This window comes from Cupressus sempervirens, chromosome 7 (assembly GCF_028749045.1).
Source record: "Cupressus sempervirens isolate cs-2001-9-10 chromosome 7, ASM2874904v1, whole genome shotgun sequence".
Taxonomy (NCBI): domain Eukaryota; kingdom Viridiplantae; phylum Streptophyta; class Pinopsida; order Cupressales; family Cupressaceae; genus Cupressus; species Cupressus sempervirens.
The window spans coordinates 247,466,249-247,482,331 of NC_143124.1; positions in this window are offsets into that span (position 1 = coordinate 247,466,249).

Genomic DNA, 16,083 nt, shown 5'->3' on the forward strand with positions numbered 1-16,083 from the left:
AGCCTCCTATATAATTCAGATGTAATATTTACACAAAGATAAAAAAGAAGGAGAAGAGGTTGTAGCTTAAACTTGATACCATTAAAAAGTATGTCGGTAAAATTTACAAAAAGGAAATTATAGATGGAGTTGAAAAATTATCCTAACATGGAAAATAAAGGATAACTTTCTACATATTAGGAATTCTAAAATATACGAGTTACACGAGAAATTATGGGAGAAGCATTCTGCAACAAAAGGTTCAATTGAAGATTTCATTGGGAAAACAATAGAAGTGCAAAATATGGGAAAAGTAGTTCAATTAAGTGTGGTGTTTTATATTTTGACTAGAGGATGTCCTATGAAAGTCTACGCTTCAATTACTACCATATTACACATTTTCAAAATTTGAAACTATTCGAACAGTCACTGTTTTGTAAACAATGGGTGGGAATGGGCTAGATGTCTGCACAGGTTGAAAAAGAAGATATGAAGGAAAAAATAAAACACTCAAATTTTATTGCACTATCTCTATATGAAGTTACAATAATTGATAATACTTCCTAGGTGTGAATGCATGTTTATACTGTAAATGATCTTCGTCATCAACCCTTTCTACTATCTGTTACTAAATTGAATTGTAGTGTGATAGCTGAAAATTTATATGATTTATTAAAGAGTACTCTAATTGAATGTGGAGGTTTGGATAACATGGAGATTTCCAAAAAGTTGGTGTGTGTTGGAGTGGATGTGGCTTTAGTTATGCAAGGTCATAAAGGCAAGCTTTGCAAAAAGATCAAGAATGATTTGGCACCCTAAGCTATTCCCATTCATTGCATGGCCCATCAAATGAATCTAGCTTTTGGAATTGTCAGCAATTTTAACTGTGTAAGTAAAGTGGAATCTCTAATCAAAGAGATTTACCAATACTTTTGTTGAAGTCCAAAATGAGTTTGAGAATTTTAACACTTTTCTCAAGGACTTATTAATGGGAGGAAGCTTCTTAAAGACAATGATACTAGATGGATCTCTTTCTATGAACTAGTGCATCGAGTATTTTCTAAATATCCATCATTTTTTGGACTAATCCACTCAATGTGAGACAGATTCTCTTTACTATATTCAACTCTAACTAATGTTAAGACACTCTTAACTTTAGTAGCTATTCTGCCCATGCTACCGAACATGAGAAATATTATAAAAAAGGTTCAAAAAAGAGCTATGTATATTGTAGAATATAATAAGCTATGTAAAATTACATGTAATAGATTTGATACTCTGTACCAATTACTACCATTAGATGAATTAAAGTTTTCAAAGTGGATAAAATCATAGATTTGAACAATCCTAGGAACTTTTACATATTGGTGCAAATGATAAAGTATGTGCCAAGGTAAGTGGAGTCGACATACCAATATAGTATTATGCCCACATATACCTCGACTCCAACCTCAACAAAGTAGGAAGTGAAGTAGAATCAAAATTAGAGAAGGTACTTTCATGTGTTACAAGTGAGGACTTCAAGAAGATCAAAGACTCTATGCTTGACTTTTTCAAGTGAGTTTGCTACAATCTTTTGTTAGAAATTAGATTTAGATTCCCTCCAGTGAACTACTTGAAGCAATGTCAATTGTTTTTCCTCAATATTGGTCTTTAAAACTATCAGACTGACTTTTGAAGAAGGATGACAACTTTGATTCAACATTTTTATAAACCTAAAGTAATTAATGAAGTAACTATAAATAGAATTTTAGATGAATCTTGCTTGAGAGATCAATTATATTATTTTACAAACATAATGAGGAACAATATGTTCTTATGGAGAATCCAAATGGAGAGGGATCAGTAACAAAGCTTTGGAAGAACCTTGGTGAGAGCAATCAGTTGAGAGAGTCAATACTAGAATATTTCACACTTACCAATTTATGTTTGACAATGATGTTGGGTTTAGTGGAGGATGAGAGAGTTTTCAATACTTTGGGCTTCCAAAAGTCAAAGGTTAGAAACAAATTAGACAATAAATTGGATAATTTATTGAGGTTCTATAATTCTAGGTATGAGGTAGATAATTTCCCTTATGCTCTTAGCATTTGGAGAAACCAATTTCAAAGAAGAGGGATGGACAACATTTCAAACCCAATTGGTAGTGGCAGTGGTGGTAGTGGTAGTGGTGGTGGTAGTGGTTCATGTCCTGATATTGGAAGCAATGAAGATGATGTTGACTTTGGCATGCATACTGACACTAACAATGAATCTAAAGAAAACACAACAAACAATGAAATGTTATATGCAATAAATGAGGAAGATTCTAATGATAGTGATGTTGAGCCAATCTAGCTGAAGTGGCAACTATAGTAGCTTCTCAACTTCAAGTTCTAACTTCTGCATGAGTCAAGTAGTAGGCTAGTAACTCTAATCTAAGACTTTATCTACTAATTGATTATGTTTGTAGAAGCTAATTTATAGCCTTCATTCATTGTTCTTTTATAGATGCTTAATTCTTTTAAAACATGTTGATGTTACAAACTTACATGTTGAGATTTTTATTGAAACTAGTTTTTACTTTTAGAGTCTACATATGTTGATATTTTTATTGATTGTATTTTTTAAATATGTTGAGATTTTCATTGATTATAGTGTTAACATAATAGTATATGATGGGTAAGTGCACCAATTTGTGTTGCCAAAAAGGGAGTATAAGTGGACACCTTTTTTTAATAAAATCAACACTTTTTGAACTTCAACAAGAATTTGAAGATAGTTACACTCAAAATTTTAAGATATGACAAAAGAAAAAGTAGTAGTCCTTTGAATCTAGTTTCTAAACTACTAATTTTTTATCAAAATGGTTTAGTTTTAGGTCCTCAAAAAAAAGGGCCATAGAAAGTGGTATTGTTTATTTAGAAAAAAAATAACACAATACAAAGTGTGGCCCCCCTAAAATTTTAACTTTTTTTTGGAAATTCTTTAATCACTCTAGTCAAAAGTTACTTAGCACTGTGTAGTTTATCCTAGAATTTTCAGGTAATTTTACAGTGTGTATATTTTTGAATGAATTTTTCAATTGGACACATCCCAAAAATGTGAAATAGCTATGTGCTCCTCCTAGTAATGATTGAAAACTAATCTAAAATCAAAACTTCTTTTTTTCAAAGTGTGTAGAATAGAGTTTAGTTTCTTAGAAACTAAGTTGTGAAATTTGATGAACGAGCTAAAATCTACAGCCCAATTAGTACATGTTGGTTTTTGACAGAAAATGGACATACATTCAAAAGAAATTATACTTGAAAGGCTTGAAATAGTTCAAATAAAAATAAATTATATGGTTATATAGCTAACACAAAGACCTACAATGTCTTGTAACCTGATTTTATCGATGTACAACCATAAGAAAACTTGAAGTAGAGCACATTATAAAAATAAATCATTTTTTGTATGTTTGCAGCAAAACATGTCTTAGACTAGTTTAGAGACTCCAAACCTTTGGGTTGGATCCCCAGGAAAAAATCAAGTCTCAGGCTTGGTAGAATGTAAAGCTTTAAATAGCACATATGCACTATAGCATGCACACACTATTTAAAGATTTTTAAATTTGGGTTTTAATAGTCCGTGTGCACTTTATTGCATATGAACTTTAGTTCACATGCACTATTAAGACCTAAAATTCAATAGGGAGGGAAGGGGAGAGGTAGAGAGGGTAGAGAATGAGAGAGATTAGAAGATGGGAAGAGAGTAGGAGGTGTGATAGGGAGAGAGGGAGGGATGGAGAAATAGAGAGAGAGAGTAGGGGATAGGAGAGAAAGAGAGAGTAGGAAGATAGAGAGAGAGGGATGGGAGTATGTGTGTGAGAGAGTAGGGGATGGGAGAGAGAGAGTAGGGGGTGGTAGAGAGAGAGTATGGGATGGGAGAGAGAGTGTGAGAGAGAGTAGGGGATGGGAAAGAGAGAGAGTAGGGGGTGGTAGAGATAGAGTAGGGGATGGGAGAGAGTAGAGAGGGAGAGAGAGAGAGAGTGAAAGAGAGAGTAGGGGGTGGGAGAGAGAGTAGGGGATGAGGGAAGGAGAGAGAGAGTGAGTGGGAGAGAGAGTAGGAAATAGGAGAAGGAATGAGAGAGGGAGAGAAAGAGAGAGAGGGGATGTGAGAGAGAGATAGAGAGAGAGAGTGAGAGAGAGAGTAGCTAGTGGGAGAGGGAGAGTGAGAGAGAGGGGATGGGAGAGAGAGTGAGAGTGAGAGAGAGTAGGGGGTGGGAGAGAGAATAGGGGTTGGGAAGAAAGAGTAGGGGATGGGGGAGAGAGAGTGAGAGAGAGAGTAGGTGGTGGGAGAGGGAGTGGGAGAGTGAGAGTGAGAGAGAGAGAGGAGAGGGGGGAAGGGAGTGTGTGTGTGAGAAAGTAATAGATGGGAGAGGGGAGAGAGAGAGAAAGAGAGAGAGTAGGGGATGCAAGAGAGAGGAAGTGTGAGAGAGTAGGGGTGGTAGAGAGAGAGTAGGGGATGGGAGAGAGAGAGTGCAAGTAGGGGATGAGAGAGAGAGTAGAGAGGGAAAGAGAGAGTGAGAGAGAGAGTAGGTGGTGGGAGAGGGAGTGGGAGAGGGAGAGCGAGAGAGAGAGAGGGGGATGAGAGTATGTGTATGAGAGAGAGAGAGAGTAGGGGATCGGAGAGAGGAGAGAGAGAGTATCTCAAGAGAGATAGAGAGAGTTGGGGATGGGAGAGAGAGCGTGAGAGAGAGTAGGCCATGGGAGAGGGAGTGGGAGAGGGAGAGAGAGGGGAATGGGAGTGTGTGTAAGAGAGAGAGAGAGTAGGGGATGGGAGAGAGTGTGTGAGAGAGTAGGGGGTGGTAGAGAGAGAATGAGATGGGAGAGAGAGAATGAGAGTAGGGGATGAGAGAGAGAGTAGGAGGTGAGAGAGAGAGGAGGATGGGAGAGAGAGAGAGAGAGTAGGGGATGGAAGGGGGAGAGAGAGAGAGAGAGGATGGGTGTATGTGTGTGTGTGAAAGGGAGAGTAGGGGATGGGAGAGGGGAGATAGAGTAGACCAAGAGAGAGAGAGAGTATGGGATGAGAGAGAGAGAGTAGGTGGTGGGAGAGGGAGTGGGAGAGGGAGAGAGAGGGGGGATGGGAGTGTGTGTAAGAGAGAGAGTAGGGGATTGGAGAGGGGAGATAGAGTAGATCAAGAGAGAGAGAGTATATGGGATGAGAGAGAGAGTAGGTGGTGGGAGAGGGAGTGGGAGAGGGAGAGAGAGGGGAGATGGGAGTGTGTGTAAGAGAGAGAGTAGGGGATGGAAGAGAGTGAAAGAGAGAGAGAGTAGGGGGTGGTAGAGAGAGATTATAGGATGGGAGAGAGCATGAGATTTGGGGATGGGAGAGAGAGATTAGAGAGGGAGAGAATGAGAGAGAGATTAAGGGATGGAAGAGAGAGAGAGTGAGAGAGAGTAGGTAGTGAGAGAGGGAGAGCAAGTGATAAAGAGAGTAGGAAATGAGATAGGGAGTGGGAGAGGGAGAGTGAGAGAGAGAAAAGGGTATGGGAGAGAGAGAAAGTAGGTAGTGGGAGAGGGATAGTGAGTGATAAAGAGAGTAGGCAATGAGATAGGGAATGGGAGAGGGAGAACGAGAGAGAGAAGGGGATGGGAGAGTGAGAGAGAGAGTAGGTGCTGGGAGAGCGAGTGGGAGAGGGAGATCAAGAGAGAGAGACTAGGGGATGGGAGAGAGAATGAGAGAGAGTAGGTGATGGGAGAGGGAGTGGGAGAGGGAGATAGATAGATAGAGAGTAGCGGTGGGAGAGGAAGTCAAAGAGGGAGAACAAGAGAGAGAGAGTAGGGGATGGGAGAGAGAGAGTGAGAGAGAGTTGGCAGTAGAAGAGGGAATGGGAGAGGGAGATAGATAGAAAGAGACTAGCTTGAGAGAGAGAGAAAGAGAGAGAAAGAAGGGGATGGGAGAGGGGAGAGAGAGTATGTTAGTTTATGGTGACTAATCAAAGAAGTACTGTACATAATTCATAAATTCTTTGGGGTTTAGGGCATTGCCCTAGAATTTTTTTTTTGGGCCATGGTCAACATTGTGGCTAATGTATTGCTAACATATGGTTGACATGTAATCCTAAAGTAGCATAAAATTACTTGTATAAAAGGGCTTAGGGTTAGGGATTGTTTTATTGTTGTGATGCAAAAATTGGTTCTTTTAGTGGTATTGAGCTATAAGGGATTACAAATTGCAATAAGATTGTAATCAGTGGATCGTAATAATATTGGACTTGCTGTTTGGTGGATGTAGCCCAAGGATTCGGCGACCCACATTAAATTTTGGTGTCTTATGTTCTTTTATATGTGATTATTATTTTTTGTTATTAGTTATATTTACATATAATTGTTATTTTTGTCCATGGTTTAATCCTAATAGAGTAGGAGATGGGAGAGGAGAGAGAGTGAGAGAGAGAGAGTAGGGGATGGGAAGAGAGAGAGTGAGAGAGAGTAGCTTGAGAGAGAGAGATTAGGGGATGGGAGAGGTCCAGTTAATGAGAGAGAGTAGGTGGTAGGAGAGCAAGTGGGAGAGGGAGAGAAAGATATAGAGTGAGAGAGAGAGTAGGGGATGGGAGAGGAGAGAGAGTAGCCCAAGAGAGAGAGTAGGGGATAGAGTGTGAGAGAGAGTAGTTAGTGGGAGAGGGAGTGGGAGAGAGAAAGGGAGAGAGAGAGGGGATGGGAGTGTATGTAAGAGAGAGAGTAGGAGATGGGGAGAGAGAGTGTGAGAGAGAGTAGGGGATGGGAGAGAGAGAGTAGGCAGTGGGAGAGGGAGTGGGAGAGGGAGAGTGAAAGAGAGAGGGGGAATGGGAGTGTGTGTAAGAGAGAGAGTAGGGGATGGGAGAGGGAGAGTGAGAGAGAGTAGGTAGTGGGAGAGGATGTGGGAGAGGGAGAGTGAGAGAGAGGGGGATGGGAGTGTGTATTTGCAAGAGAGAGTAGGGGATGGAAGAGGAGAGAGAGTGAGAGAGAGAGAAAGAGAGAGAGTAGGGGATGGGAGAGAGAGAGATTGAGAGAGAGTAGGGGATGGGATAATGAGAGAGAGTAGAGGATGGGAAAGAGTGAGAGAGAGAGTAGGTGGTGGGAGAGGGAGAGTGAGAGAGAGAGAGTAGGGGATGGGAGAAAGAGAGTGAGAGATGGAGTAAGTGGTGGGAGAGGGAGAGTGAGAGAGAGTAGGGAATGGTATAGAGAGTGAGAGAGAGAGAGTAGGTGGTGGGAGAGGGAGATAGAGAGAGAGAGATTAGCCCAAGAGAGAAGGTAGGGTATGGGAGAGGAGAGGGAGGGGGAGAGGAGAGAGAGTAAGAGATAGTAGTCTAAGAGAGATAGAGAGATTGGGGGTGGGAGAGGTCCAAACAATGAGAGAGAGTAGGTGGTGGGAGAGGGAGTGGGAGAGGGAGAGCAAGAGAGAGAGAGTAGCCTAAGAGAGAGAGAGTAGGGGATAGAGTGTGAGAGAGAGTAGGTGGTGGGAGAGGGAGTGGGAGAGGGAGAGAGAGGGGATGGGAGTGTGTAAGAGAGAGTAGGGGATGGAAAAGAGAGTGTGAAAGCGAGAGTATGGGATGGGAGATAGAGTGAGAGAGAGTAGGTGGTGGGAGAGGGAGTAGGAGAGGGAGAGAAAGAGAGAGAGGGGGATGTGAGTTTGTGTAAGAGAGAGAGAAGGGGATGTGAGGGAAAGAGTGAGAGAGAGTAGGTAGTGGGAGATGGAGTTTAAGTGGGAGAGTGAGAGAGAGAGGGGGGATGGGAGTGTGTGTGTCTATGAAAGAGAGAGTAGGGGATGGGAGAGGAGAGAGAGAGAGCGAGAGATTAGCTTGAGAGAGAGAGTAGGGGATGAGAGAGAGAGTAGGGGATGGGAGAGAGAGTGAGTAGGTGGTGGGAGAGGGAGAGTGAGAGAGAGAGTAAGGGATGGGAGAGGGAGAGAGAGAGTAGGGGATGGGAGAGACAGTAGTCTGTGGGAGAGGGAGAGGGAGAGGGAGAGAGAGAGAGAGAGAGAGAGAGAGAGATTAGGGGATGGGGGAGGAGAGAGAGTGAGGGAGAGTAAGGGATGGGAGATGAGAGAGAGTGAGGGAAAGTAAGGGATGGGAGAGGAGAGAGAGAGTGAGAAAGAGTAGGGAGAGAGTAGGGGATGGAGGATGTGGGATAGGGAGAGATTGTTTTCACATAGGGTGTACACACTATAGTGTGTACATGCTTTATAGTGCATACATGCTATAGTGCGTATGCACTATATGAAAATATCAAAAATAGTCATAACAAAAGTTTGGGCCCCTATTGATCCATATTCTACTTTTTGTCTATTGTGTATTCTGTTGTTCTGATAGAAAACACGAGTTTCATGCTGTTGGAAGTTAGCAAACAATATTTGAAGGCTTTTTGAACATTCTTTCATTCTATTTGAAGCTAGAAAACACCAAATTCAATCATTGGATACACTATTTGAAGGCTTTTTGAATATTCTTTCTATAGAAAAGTTTAGTGCAGTCCTTTTTAAATATTCTTTGTTATTATATAGAGACAAATTTGATTATAATTTGACATGTTCAATATATAGTAAATTCATTGAAATTTGTATGTTTGAATGAATTTTTATTTAGAATGTTTAAAAATTTGACAAGTTGTTTAATATATATTGTGTATTCATTGAAATAATTGTAATTTGTATATGTATTTGAATGATTTGTAATTTACAAATTGTAAGTAATTCAGATGTTTGGATAATTTGACATATAGTAATCATCATCATGCCAAGGAAGAAACCAAAAACTCAAACAATGAAAGAGAGGGAGAGAGATTTGAAAATTAAAAGAGATAAAATGAAAATACTACATGAACAAAAGAAATTGCAAAGAAATAATGAAGAATTGTCTTTCGAAGAGGAACAAAAACCACCAATACAAAGAAACAAAGAGGAAGAATTGGAAAGACAAAGAGAATGAATGAGACTATTATGCTCAAGAAGACAATTGAATTGTGAAGCTACACCATCTTCCAATGTTGGAGTCATATCATAATCTCATATTGAAGGGATGCTAATTTGTAGATCTAATGATGTACACACTCCATCATGTCATGTTGAAGGCACAAAATCAACATATCAAGTAGGTGATATTCCATCCTTTGCATCTTATTGCCAAGGCACATCATCTTCAATTCAAGGTACACAAAGAACTCAACCTTATGTTGATGTTCAAAATGTTGAGGGAATGGAAGAGATTATAAAACCTTCTAGAATTCATTTTAGAAGACCAAAATATTTGATTGATATTGATACTAACATTTTGAAATCAATGCTTGACAAGATTAGCAAGCATACTTGTCAAAGAAAAGTTAATCATATGTGAAGATTAGTCTTTGAAAAATTAAATATTATAGGTCAATGCCAATTATTTGTTGAAATGATAAGAAATTTGAAATTTAAGTGTGTCATGAAGATTCTTGGGCTAAGAATGATGGATGATTCAAATGAAAAAAGCATTGTAAAGAATCTAATGAGTGTTTATGACAAAGTGGGTTCTAAATCATGCACCAAAGATAGTAATATCACAAGATGAGTACTTACATTGACAATAGTAAGTATCCAAATGAAGAAATATTGAATCATGAGAAAGACAAGAAAAATATTGAAAATTGGTAGAGTTACTCTAAGGAGAGCCATGCTAAGGCATGAGAGATTGGAAGATCCAACAAAAAATGAGTTATGAACATTTAGTGGTAGACTACCACAAAAGGATAAAGAAAAAAGTGAAGCTTTGAAATCATTGATCAAATATTTTTGGAAAAATAACACACATGTTTCCTCTAATCAAAGAGATTTTTTAAGGAGGAGGATTGTTAGCCAAAATTGCGACCCACATGCGAACTATTTTTTGGACTCAACTTAGACACAATTTTTTGCAAAATTTATTGATATGTATCCTCAAATTAGAATAAGTCAAATATTTTTAAAGATGGGTAAACCTTTTTATGTGAAGATAAATCACACATGCACAACTTGTTATTGTAGGATACATATTGAATTTTCTAACCATTTTGATGTTTTTAGGCGTATATATGTGTTTTTGCATTCTAAGTTTGTTTTGTAGGATTGTGACATGAATGAGCCACCTAGATCTTCAAGGGAATTTATATCCAACATTTTATGTGAAATAGGAGATGGCTAATAATTTTACAAGAAATCATTCTTGGATGGTACATGCTTATTTTGTGGTTCTTTGTAACTTTTATCAACTTGTGAACATATGAATAGTACACATGTAATTGGAAATGAAATAGTAGATTACAGAAAATATAGGACAGTGACATATGCTCTAAAAGATGAGAAACAGGGTAAAAGATGTGATTTAGTGATTGAAAAAATTCCAGTATATGAGTTCATGAAGATATTTTGTGAAAATATTATTTACAAGTATGCAGGGCATACACATAGAGTTCAATGGTTGAATTTGCAATTCAAGTTGTGCAAGGATATGTTTCTATTAGATACCATTATTTCAATTGTAGAATTCATAGAGAAGTACACACTACAACCAAAAATGAGGTGCAAGAAAAGCATTATAATTCTCAATAGGTTTCCATATTTTTTCAAATAATATTCATGCATTCACCTACAAGTATAGAGGATGATAGGAAGATTTTGAGGGAGTACCATTTTTACATCACTAATGATTGATCACATTCTACAGAGTTTGTACATGGTTGTTTTCAACTATTTTATGGAGATTTGATGAATAGGGGCATACCATATCATTAGCACATTATTTGGTTAGACAATTACACAACTTAATTCAAGAATGCATGAATGTTCTATTGGTTAAGTAGGATGCACAAGTTGTTTAGAGTTCAATATATGTGGAATTTCACAAAGGCTGGTCATGGAAGGGAGTGCATGATGGTGTGAGCACATGTATCAAAAGAGCCTTAGCTCATGAAGAACTAAAGTACAAAGATGGAACAATATTGATAGATGCAAAATCCATTGTCTAGTGGTGTAACACTACAATGGGTCTAGGTAAGGAAGGTGAGTCTACGGTTCATAATTTTTTTAATTGATAGATAATACTAACATTGCACCATATGAGGATTGTTGCACAATAGGATCAAGTGAGTTGTACTCTTTTAGAAGCTCTAATGCAAGTTCATGGAGTATCCACACACAAAAAATGACATGCTATTGTCCATCATGTGCAGAGAAAAATTGGGATGAGTGTGAGTTAACTAAATAGGTGGACAAACGGGATATATGAGTTTTGGACCCAATTAACACCTATCATCCCCCACAAGCACTGGAAATGGTAGAGATGGATTTTTCCATTAACTTTGACCACTTTTCTGATCTAGTGTAACCTAGTAATATATATATATATATATATATATATATATATATATATATATATATATATATATATATATATATATATATATATATATATATATATATATATATATATATATATATATATATATATATATGTTTGTAATTTCAATATGTAACTTTATAAATTTTACTTGAGTATTTTTTGAATTAATGACCACATTTTGTACATTTATCACTATAGGCCATATTTTTGCTATTATTGCACCTGAAGACAATGAAGAAGGGATAGATTATTATTTATGTCATTGTGTCCAAGCCAAAAAAAAATTGGAACACTCAGTTATAGATGGTGAAGGTTTAGAGTACCATATTGGTGCTATGGTTTTAACCAACACATGGCTTAGACAATATTCTATGAAAAACCCTAACTTGTGGTTATTCAAAAATTGGAAAATAGAGAGGAAGATTCTTCATTATTCAAACCTTATTATTGCATCAAATGTCGACTTGATAAAATATGGTGAAAAACCATATAATAAGACTCTTTGGAAAGTTTGCAAGTCAGACCATGAGGCAATACTTGAGACATTAAAATGTAGAGTAGATATAGTTGGTTCATTAGATTGAATAGAGAGAGAGAGAGAGAGAGAGAGAGAGAGAGAGAGAGAGAGAGAGAGAGAGAGAGAGAGAGGTGTAGGTGCACCTTGAATCATAGGCCCCTCATATTTTCATTTTTGTTGTGTTATGCTCCAAGTGAGCCTTGTAAGTAGAATAAGGGTCATTAGACCTAGGTTTGGTAGTTAGGGTATTGGATGTCATTTAATGTCCTTAGAAGAGTCACTATTTTGGCCTAAAAGTCAAGGCATACTTTGCCATAGGGAAATGAGTAACCTAAGGGATGAGTCATTGGTTTAGGGAAGGGTCCCTAGCATGGAATTGCTAAAGGATGACCTAAATAACAAGTTAGAAGTGTTAAAAAGAGGCAGCAAGAAAAATTGCAAAAGTTGCTATATAACAATTTTGCAGTTTTCTAATTTAGCAAGAAATTGTGTGTTTTCCTTTTAAAATTTGAAGGAGGCCAACGAAAACTATAAGGATGAAGGGGAAAGACCTAGGAGGAGATATAAAGACTTTCCAAACCCTAAAATGAGAGAAGTTAATATCATTGCGTATGGTCAGCATGCTATAACATGATATTTGAAGGCAAACTTACCGAGTTTCTGAGTTTTAAAGTGTTTTTGACATTGTTTTTGTAGATTATAATAGTTTTCATGGTAGATTGGGTTGTTTAGAAAAATTTTGTTTTAGGAAATTTGGTTTGATTGTCTTTCCTTTCATAGTTGCTCAAAAAGTTGCTTGACAACTTTTGAGCAACTTCTTAAAAAGTTGTTAAACTTTAAAAAATTCTTCCCCAAATGGCTAGTTGGTTCAAACCAACCTTGTAACCTATAGTGTAATTACATCATAATTAGGCCTATCAACACTTTCCAAATGTTGTTACAATAGTGGCTTCTGGTCTCTTCCAATTCATGAGGTTTACATATGTTTTATATGTCCTAAAAGAGTGTTTGAATCCCACTTTAAACTATGTCTTCATGTGGGGTTTTTCCATATTATGTTCAATTTATAGTTTGAAGGCTGGCTATTAGCCTTTTCAATGGAAAACTGTTGTAACTATATATCAATGTTGTTTAGACACAAGAGAATCACTTTATCTATTGTATACAGACCTTAATAGGTATAAGGTGTGTTTGTATTCCATTTCATGGTCATTGCTCTCTTTTTGTTCATGTTTGGGGGTATGTTCCCTTATTAGGCTTTTGGAAAATCCTTCTGTTTTGGTGCTTTTGAATTTAGGCAAACCTAGTGATTAGGTTCACTACTTTGTTTAGGTTGTGATAACCTGTGATAAGTTCATTATTGATGCTTGTGATAAGTGTCCCAGAACTAAACCCTCTTTTTGGGAAATTTGAAGTATTCCAACCTTGTCTAATTGCCTAGTGGCTTTCCTTTTAGAAGCTTCCACTATGCACTGCTACATCATAACCTATCCTGAGTGAACTATCTAGGATCCTTAGGTGCCTTCTTTGATGAGTCTAGAATGGGTGCTCTTATACTAATCATCTACTTAATTGGGGTATGTTTGGGAACTGACAATCTCCATTTAAACTCAAGTCTCTATCTAAAGGTCGCAATGAGCTTTTTGTTGTTGTGTTAAGATCATTAATATATTTTGATGAGAACTTTGAGGGATCATGCACAACTTGAGTATCTTGGCTTTCCAAGTCTTGTAACTAGAAGGTCATTGATGAATAGGCATTTCAAATTGAAACATTTGTGGTGTTGGAATGAAGTGCATGACCAGATTCCTTGCCTACTAATAAGCCAATTTGAGGCTTCATTTCACATTGCTTTGTGGACAATTCTATAGCACTTTTTACTTCTCTATCTAAAAATTTTGTGTCTGTGTACATGTGCACTCTTTCCCAATAGCTATAGGTTTTGTCTCTTCATCCTATGTAATTGGCATACCCTGGATGGCACTAAGATAACCATTTTCTTTTGAAATGTCCTTTTCTCTTATATTAATCTCCATTAAGTAGGTTTTCTATATCTTTCTTTTTATATTTAATAGATGTAGCTACAATTCGTTTGTATATATTCCTCTATATATTAAGCTTTCCTCTGTAGGAATGAGAAGGCATGGGGAGTGAGGCCAACTATTGGTCACTATATTAAAAAGGTAGTTCTTGGCCATGCCACTAATGGGAATAATTTCAATCTTATTTTTAGAATTGGTACCTTAATTTTCTTGAAAGAATAATATATATTATTTTCAATGTCTTTGAAATATCTATAGCTGTTAGCTAATTTCTTATTCATTGCCTTTCAATATTCATGGGAAACTAAGGTATTTGGTTACCTAATAGGTCCTAGGAATCTTAACTAGGGTCCTCGAATAGTCTTAGATGGATACATTTGACTTAAATATGTAAAGAGCAAACATTGCTCAAAAGTTGCAATGTTGCTCGAAAAATTGCTTGAGTAACTTTTGTAATTTTTGCAAAAAAGTTGCAAATGGAAGTTTGGGAAGTTGTAACTATCCATGCTCAGGTATATGAGCATAAAAAACATATTTTCAAAGGTTAGAAGGTTTCCGGTCAGATTTACATTTTTAAGAAACTTTTACAACTTTTGCAATTTTGCACAAAAAGTGCAACTTTTGCAAAGTTCATGAGATTTCACTTCTAGGACTTGGAAAAGGTTTCAAACTATTAAAAGACAACTAAAAAAACCTAATCCTAGGCTATCTTGATCAAAAACTCAAAATGACCCAATTTTGCCTAATTAGCAGCTTTTGCTCATATCTTGCACAAAGTGGCCTAGGCATACACATCTCTCTCATCATTCATCATGGGATCAAACTATCCATTCTATTAGCTTTAGGTGGCTGGGTAAACCCTAGTCTTAAGCTCATCCTATCTTTTTGAGTGCTCAAACATTCTTGGGCATGCCAAACCAAAATGTCCATAAGAGTCATTAAATGCCATAGGGTAGTGATCTTTGATGGGGCATATCTCAGAGCTTGTGTGCAGTATGGATGAAATTCTAGGTGCTATAAGAAAATGTTGTGGAGACCAAAAATAACCTCTCACTTTTTGAAGATCTTATTCCATTTTAATTTTGTGACCCCATCTTGGGTGATGCTAAAACTTGTAGTGTTTGCCAGTACAATGTTGCCAACTGTAAAATCTTCCTCACCATTCATCGTGGGATTGAATTGTCTATTTTTTTAGCTCTAAGTGGTAGGGTAAACACTAGCCCCAAGCTTGTACCATCTCATTGAGCGATGAAACATTCTTGGGCATGCCAAACCAAAACATCCCTAAGAGTCACTAAATGCCATAGGATAGCGATATTTGATGTGACATATCTCAAAGCTTGTGTGAGGTATGGATGTGATTCTAGGTGCTATATGACCATGTTTTAGAGACCTATAATAAACTCTCTCACTTTTTGGAGATCTTATTCCATTTTAATTTTGCAATGCCATCTTGGGTGATGCTAAAACTTGTAGTGTTGGCCAGTATAAAGTTGCTAACTGCCAAATTTCCCTCACCATTCGTCGTGGGATTGAAATTTCTATTTTGTTAGCTTTAGGTGGCTAGGTAAACCATAGCCCCAAGCTCATCATGTCCCATTGAGCACTAAAAAATTCTCAGGCATGCTGAATTGAAACATCCCTAAGAGTCACTAAATGCCATAGGGCAACAATCTTTGATAGAGCATATCTCAGAGTTGGTGTAAGGTATGGATACAATTCTAGGTGCTATAGGACCATGTTTCAGAGACCTACAATAAGCTCTCTCATTTTTTGAAGATCTTATTCTATTTTAATTTTGCAATCCTATCTTGAGTGATACCAAAACTTGTAGTGTTGGCCAGTACAAAGTTGCCAACTGTCGAATCTCCCTCACTATTCATTATGGGATTGAACTGTCTATTCCATTAGCTCTAGGTAGTAGGGTAAACCCTAGCCCCAAGCTCATCCCATCTTGTTGAGAGATTAAACATTCTTGGGCATGCTGAACTGAAACATCCCTAAGAGTTACTAAATGCCATAGGGCAGCGATCTTTGATGGGGCATATCTCAAAGCTCATGTGAGGTATGGATGTGATTCTATGTGCTATAAGACTATGTTGTGGATATGTACAATAACCTCTCTCAACTTTTGGAGATCTCATTTTGTTTTGATTTTTTGATGCCATCTCAGGTGATGCTAAAACCTGTAGTGT